Source organism: Pangasianodon hypophthalmus, chromosome 2, assembly GCF_027358585.1.
Source record: "Pangasianodon hypophthalmus isolate fPanHyp1 chromosome 2, fPanHyp1.pri, whole genome shotgun sequence".
In the NCBI taxonomy this organism is placed as follows: Eukaryota; Metazoa; Chordata; class Actinopteri; order Siluriformes; family Pangasiidae; genus Pangasianodon; species Pangasianodon hypophthalmus.
In genome coordinates, this window is record NC_069711.1 from 1870038 (window position 1) to 1877500 (window position 7463).

At 38.2% G+C, this 7463-nt stretch overlaps 1 protein-coding gene across 1 annotated transcript in view; it reads left to right on the forward strand.

Moving 5' to 3' along the window:
• Nucleotides 1-2570: 2570 nt before the first annotated feature.
• The window catches only part of jade3 (jade family PHD finger 3), an 18647-nt gene continuing 13754 nt past the window's right edge, over nucleotides 2571-7463 (forward strand). Inside the window, 1 exon segment of the mRNA XM_053228014.1 lies at nucleotides 2571-5667. The gene's annotated coding sequence lies outside the window, so the exon portion shown is untranslated.

A 7463-nucleotide genomic window follows, 5' to 3' on the forward strand; every position in this document is an offset into this window, starting at 1 on the left:
GTTTATTACTGTATGACTTATTATTAATATGATATTATGATTATTATGATTTTAATGTTGGAGTTTTGATTGTCGGATGCGTTCACACTTGCATCTCGACGCCCTTTCCACTTTGCCACTTCCTGGATCATGGGTATCAGGATTATATCTGGATAAGAATTAACCACATCAAAATCTGGTTAATCATACGTTTTTGCAAACGCAGATGTTCGTGAACCTGTGCATGGTTACAGCGTGTGTTATGAATGTCCTAGGACCTCGTTCATCACTTCTCCTAATCAGGTCTCTCTGTAATTCCTTTCCTGATCACTTTTTGGGACTATTATCGTTTCCATGTCTTTCGTTAATGTCATTCTTGAGCCGTTTGGCATAACAGTTTATGACGCACGATCATATCAGTGGGCTGGAAAGGAATTCTTTTAAAAATCGAAATGTCCATATACATGTGTACGGAGTCTCAAACCACTTTAAAAGGTCTGATCCATCTCTCCAAGCCAACCAAACCAGCTTCTAATTCATTACATCAGAACATAACATCTTCAAGGAAAGCTGAAATCTATACTCAGCAAAAATATCATTTTTTTACATAAGCCTACTGTTAGTTGATGTTTTGCATGAACACCACACACACAGTGTTATGCAAATCAGCAAACGGCACAGTCAGCATTAAAATTAAAATGCAGCTAAACGGAGACATTTCACTACACGATGTACAGTATACGATTTTTTTTTTTTTTTTTGTGGCCAACAACAAAGTTCTGTCTGTGTGTGAAACGTTTCATTGAAAGCTCAGCGTGAGCGCTGCTACGACACTCGTCTAAAATCCCCCGACAGGCTGAACTCACGGGACAGCTACAAACGCGGTAGCAGTGATGCTGAAATGCAAACAAAACACTTTATACAAGATAGAAGACTCTTCTATTGTCATATTTTTTTTACCACTTCTTAAGATGTTCAAGTTTTTTTTTTTTTGTTCTGGTTTGGTTTTTTGGGTACTGATACTGAATAACCTGCTTGGTAGTAATCAGGGGCATCATGGAACATTTTATTTCTCTCTTATCAAAGCCAGTTTTGGTGCGTGTGTGAACAGGGAGTTTGGTCAAAAAAAAAAAAACTATAAGAAAAGATAAAAGCCGGGTTTGGCGCATGGGTGAACGGAGAGGTTGATTTAAAAAAAAAAAAAAAAAAAAAAACAGAAAGGAAAAAAGCCAGGTTTGGTTCATGTGTGAACGGGGAGTTTGATAAACAAACAGTCCGGATTTGTTGAGTGTGTGAACGGGGAGTTTGATCAATAAACAGTCCGGATTTGTTGAGTGTGTGAACGAGGAGTTTGATCAATAAACAGTCCGGATTTGTTGAGTGTGTGAACGAGGAGTTTGATCAATAAACAGCGCGGATTTGTTGAGTGTGTGAACGAGGAGTTTGATCAATAAACAGTTCGGATTTGTTGAGTGTGTGAACGACGAGTTTGATCAATAAACAGTCCGGATTTGTTGAGTGTGTGAACGAGGAGTTTGATCAATAAACAGTGCGGATTTGTTGAGTGTGTGAACGGGGAGTTTGATCAGTAAACAGTCCGGATTTGTTGAGTGTGTGAACGAGGAGTTTGATCAATACACAGTCCGGATTTGTTGAGTGTGTGAACGAGGAGTTTGATAAATAAATATGCCAGATTTGTTGTGTGAACGGGGAGTTTGATCAGTAAACAGTCCGGATTTGTTGAGTGTGTGAACGGGGAGTTTGATCAATAAACAGTGCGGATTTGTTGAGTGTGTGAACGAGGAGTTTGATCAATACACAGTCCGGATTTGTTGAGTGTGTGAACGAGGAGTTTGATAAATAAATATGCCAGATTTGTTGTGTGAACGGGGAGTTTGATCAGTAAACAGTCCGGATTTGTTGAGTGTGTGAACGGGGAGTTTGATCAGTAAACAGTGCGGATTTATTGAGTGTGTACGAGGAGTTTGATCAATAAATATGCCAGATTTGTTGAGTGTGTGAACGAGGAGTTTGATCAATACACAGTCCGGATTTGTTGAGTGTGTGAACGGGGAGTTTGATCAGTAAACAGTGCGGATTTATTGAGTGTGTACGAGGAGTTTGATCAATAAATATGCCAGATTTGTTGAGTGTGTGAACGGGGAGTTTGATCAATAAACAGTTCGGATTTGTTGAGTGTGTGAACGGGGAGTTTGATCAGTAAACAGTGCGGATTTGTTGAGTGTGTGAACGGGGAGATTGATCAATACACAGTCCGGATTTGTTGAGTGTGTGAACGAGGAGTTTGATATAAAAGGGTTGTTTCCAAACCTACCCCTCTAACGCAGGCCAGCATGGCCTTGGAAGAGGCGGAGTTTAGGACCCTGCGGCCCGGCCTGTACAATAGGACTGTTGTGTGGTGGTAGAAAGAAGGCTGCAGCCTTTTTCACGTATTGACATTGTGCAACTGAACAAATCTTAACAATACACATTTATTCACTTAATTCTGGACTTGTGACGCGAGGAGAGCTGTCCGGAGCTCGTACTGCGGGTGTCAGAGCTGGTCTGGGGGTGTAAGGTAAGACTGTTTTCCATGAACAATGCTGCTCGTGTTTTCCCAGCGCTGCTCCAGGCCCCTGTGCACACCGCTCCGCGTCCAAACAGCGCTGTTTACCCCGAACCTGCACATTCTCCTCAGCCAGACCAGGCGTAAAAACATGACGAGAAGCTCTATTTTTACAACTGAGAACAATAATGCTCATAGGGTTAGTGCAGATGAATATATTTCACTCTTTATCCAGGCTGTAGCCGTCGTTAATGGAGGGCGGCTCGAGTTTGGCGCCAAGGCCGTATCAAATCCCGCGTTAGCATTAGCATATGATTTAGCATGCTGCCTGAAGTGCACTAATCATTGTTGGTTTGCGTTATAAGTTCACATGTGCGACATTATTATGGTTTTTAAATTAAAATTCTAATTTTGTGGACTATAAAGTATGTTTGTTATGTCTGAATATCCCGCATACATGACGAGGATTTGATACTGACCTGGCAACCCGGTTCAAGATGGCGCCTCGCTCTGTCACGCTTTTTTTACACACAAGTTATTCATTAATAATGATTAAAAATCACGAACTAAACTCGCATCTAACTTAGTAAACATCAACAGATTAAGATGAAGTTGGATTCTTGTGTTGAAATCTGATCTTTATTTTACTTTAACGCTATTTAGTTTAACATCAAGTAAAAAAAAAAACCCATAAAAACAGCTTCAGAACTGTTTCCCAAACTTGTGCGCGGCATAAAATGGCTGCTGTAATGTTTTAATTTATTTATTTACACCAAAGAAGCAGCTCTAAACTAAAGTAAGTCATTTGTAAAGAATTTCAGACTCAGGAAGGCGTGTGAAGCCCCGCCCCTTTCCTGGATCGGGGGCGTGGTTATGGCTCCCACTTCCGGTGTCCAAGGATTTCCCTTCTGGGAAAAAAAAAATATATATCCTGTAGTTAGAGACGGCAGAAGTACACAATTCCTTCCTCAAGTAAAATTCTAAGTCCTGCTCTACAAAAAAGCTTCATATTACAAAATTACAAGATTGCAAACTTTCTAAATTAACTTAAATTTGTCCAAATATCACGAGTCATTTATGAGTCATTGTGTGTAAACAAAATATTAAAAAAAAAAATTCCTGACATAATCAATGTTTGAAAACGTTTGTAAATTTCTTTGTGTGCATGTTGATAAATGCCAATCAGCTGTAAAATAGTAACAAAGCAGGGTGTATTCACATTTAGCCACGCCCACAAAACTCCATAAAAGGCAAAGAGAGCTCAAAATGACAAAGTGACGACTAAACGAAAAAGAGTGCTTCCTTATATGGAAATTTACACTTTTACAATGTACTATATGAACTTTTTTTTTTACAACTACATGAATTTCCACAACCCAATATTTCCTCCGAACAATTTATGAAAAAATTTGTTCATATGTGATAAATTTGGCCTGTGGTTTTGTTTGCATTCATATACTCAACCCTATAAAAACATTCAGAGCTGTAAAAAGGTCCATTTCTTAAGCCGTGTTTCTGGAATGTTCTAGTAAGCGCCGTTATTTACACGTCTTATGTTAAAAACGATGATTTTTATGTTTAGCTCCACCCCCTCGTTTGATTGGCAGGTCACTTTGTCGCAAGTAATAAGATCTGTTTGAAATTCCCGTTTTCAACCACAGCATTCTCAAGCGTGCAGGTTCTTCTTTACTATTGACTCGACCTCTTTGATTTGTAAATTTCCATTCATCGTCACAACAGCGTTTTCTTTTTGTGTCGAGCAGAGGCTCTGACGAGCACCATGACCCAAAAAAAAAAAAAAAAAAAACCCACAAAAGAACTAGTGGTGCCTTCAAGAAAACAAGAAGTTGTACCGTCTTTTTATGGCTTTGTTTTTGAGCTCCTGTGGTTACAGCTACACAGCTATATGAGTTACAGTACATAATTTGGTGATATGAGTTTATACTTATATTCCATGTTTAATTATTTAAAAAAAAAAAAATCAAAATAAATTAGGTTTTTTGTAGTTGTAGTAATCAAAAATCAAACCCTGTAATAGACAAAATAGTCTAGTTTAATTCCAAAAAAACCCTCCACAAGTAATAGCTGATTATTTTGTGCTGATTAAATGTGGCTTGTGATTACGAACGGCAAATATTGTGGCATTTATGTTTATAATTTTTTTCAGAAATTATTGTAGAACAAAACTGTGATGGCAAAAAAAAAATTATTGTTAACATCTAGTTACTCTACGGACTAAAGCTAATTTAACGATTATTCTCTGTTACTATCATCAAATAAAAAATTAGTTTTAGATACTGTTTGTTTTTGTACGATACGTATCCCAGAAACGTATTCGTCAGCTGCGTTTGCGTTGGAGCTACTGGCAGGAGAAAGAGCGACAGTGTACTTCCAGCGTCCTTGTTTTTTCTTTGTCCAGCGACGTCACTGAACTCTGTTTACGTTTCTCGGGTTTTATTAGTAGCCATGTTCTTAATGACATTAAGTGCATTAGCTAGCTAAATTAGCTAGCTTGGTTTGAAATAAGAGAGGGTTTTATTTCACTTGTAAAATGAGGTGAAAAATATGAAAAAAGATATAAATGTATAAATGAACATTTCAGATCTGTTAGACTTTACAAATTTTGCGTAGGAGCTTCGAATTTGAACAGAGTTTAAAAAAAAATGCCAAAAGAACAGTCTTCTTTTTTCACTCTAATAAAAACAGCAGAGAAACCAATCGACACGTGAATCCAGAATGATTGACAGTTGCGCAGGTGTTTTAAGCGAAAAACTTTCTCTTACTTTCTGTCATGATAGAGATTGTTTTTTTGTTAATGTGAAATAAAGTTGTGCGTGTGTCAGACGTAACTAGCTAACTATTAATTATTAATTATTTATACCACAGAGCAGATGAATGCTTGAATCTGATTGGTAGGAAGGTGTGTATTATTTTCGTATATAACAGCACGAGTAGTTCGAGCTGTGACTTGAATGGGAAGTTTATATTAATGCGCTTGTTCTAATACGTTGTCGTTTCTATAGTAACATCTCATTCACAGGAACTCGTGACAGGTACGGCGGATGCTCCACATAATCTAAGACTGAAAATAAATGGATTAAAAAAACGTGTTGTTTAACAAAGTAAGTAAAATGCGTAATCGGTGATGTTTATTTAACATTTATGGAAGGAGTTTCCAGTGTCGGTCAGTTTTTCGGTGAAATAAAAAAAAAAATTGGTGCGATTTTTTTGAGAGAGGTTGGTGAGAGAACGAATGTTTATCGCAGCTATGACGTAAGTAAGAACAGGAACTAACTCGTCTCTAAGATGTTCCAAAGCATTGAAATCTAACTATAAACTGTTAAAATGTCTGACATGTCATTCATTAATAAATTAAATGTTGTAATTTTTAGCAAATCGCTGTGGTATTAGCGGAATAACACACTCCAGACCATGCTGTTAGGCAAAAATAGTGTGCTTTGAGGTAACGGCACTCAGCTGCGCGTTGTACCGCATCACACCACCCCGGCGTGCTTTATTTTCGTATAACAACACAGTCTCGAGTGTGTTATTCTGTTACATAACATCATTAGCTATATTTATAAACAGTAGTTTCGGTTTTCATCAGAAAGAAGAAAAAAAAAGGCTGAAAATAGGAGAAAAAACATGCAATATGCCTACAATAAAGTGTAAAATCGAACACTTTTACAAATAACGTTGATGTCGGTCCAACTATAAGAAAGTTTTAAGAGTTGGATGTGTATGATCATTGCACAGAGAGCTTTATTAATGTGTTTAAAAGAATTAAAAGTAAAAGAGCTGTGTGTCAGAAACCGTAAGGACCGAGCCTATATAATATTTACTGCATAGAAAAGTCCATAACTTTATAGTAAATTAAAATTAATTCATAATAAATGTATATTAAATTATCAGAAAATGTATGTTTCTTATTTTTCTTAAATAAAGATAATCGTCTGTTAAGGGTTTTTTTTTGTTCTCAAAAAATTGGGACTCATGGGGGAAAAGTTTGAATTCCTCTGCTCTAGTGGATATGAGGTTGGAGAAAAAAAAAACACAAATAGTATTATTTTGCGCTTTATTAACCTTCATACATGTTTCTTCTTCTCAGCTTCTTGTCTGTCTCTTTGTTTCAATTAAAATGGCTTCCTGATGAGCGGCTTGTCGTTTCTCCGTGTCTGTTCTGACTCTTGTATGGATCGAGTCAATCCTCTAGCAATGCTTCATTCTCTGTGTGTGTCTCTGTGTGTGTCTCTGTGTGTGTCTCTGTGTGTGTCTCTGTGTGTGTGAGTGTGTCTCTATGTGTGTCTCTATGTGTGTCTCTATGTGTGTCTCTATGTGTGTCTCTATGTGTGTCTCTATGTGTGTCTCTATGTGTGTCTCTATGTGTGTCTCTGTCTGTGTCTCTGTCTGTGTGTCTCTGTCTGTGTCTGTGTGTGTCTCTGTCTGTGTGTGTCTGTGTGTGTCTCTGTGTGTGTCTCTGTGTGTGTGAGTGTGTGTGTGAGTGTGTGTGTGAGTGTGTGTGTGAGTGTGTGTGTGAGTGTGTCTCTATGTGTGTCTCTGTGTGTGTCTCTGTGTGTGTCTCTGTGTGTGTGAGTGTGTCTCTATGTGTGTCTCTATGTGTGTCTCTATGTGTGTCTCTATGTGTGTCTCTATGTGTGTCTCTGTGTGTGTCTCTGTCTGTGTCTGTGTGTGTCTCTGTCTGTGTGTGTCTGTGTGTGTCTCTGTGTGTGTCTCTGTGTGTGTGAGTGTGTGTGTGAGTGTGTGTGTGAGTGTGTGTGTGAGTGTGTGTGTGAGTGTGTGTGTGAGTGTGTCTCTGTGTGTGTCTCTGTCTGTGTGTCTCTGTCTGTGTGTCTCTGTCTGTGTCTGTGTGTGTGTCTGTGTGTGTGTCTGTGTGTGTGTCTGTGTCTCTGTGTCTGTG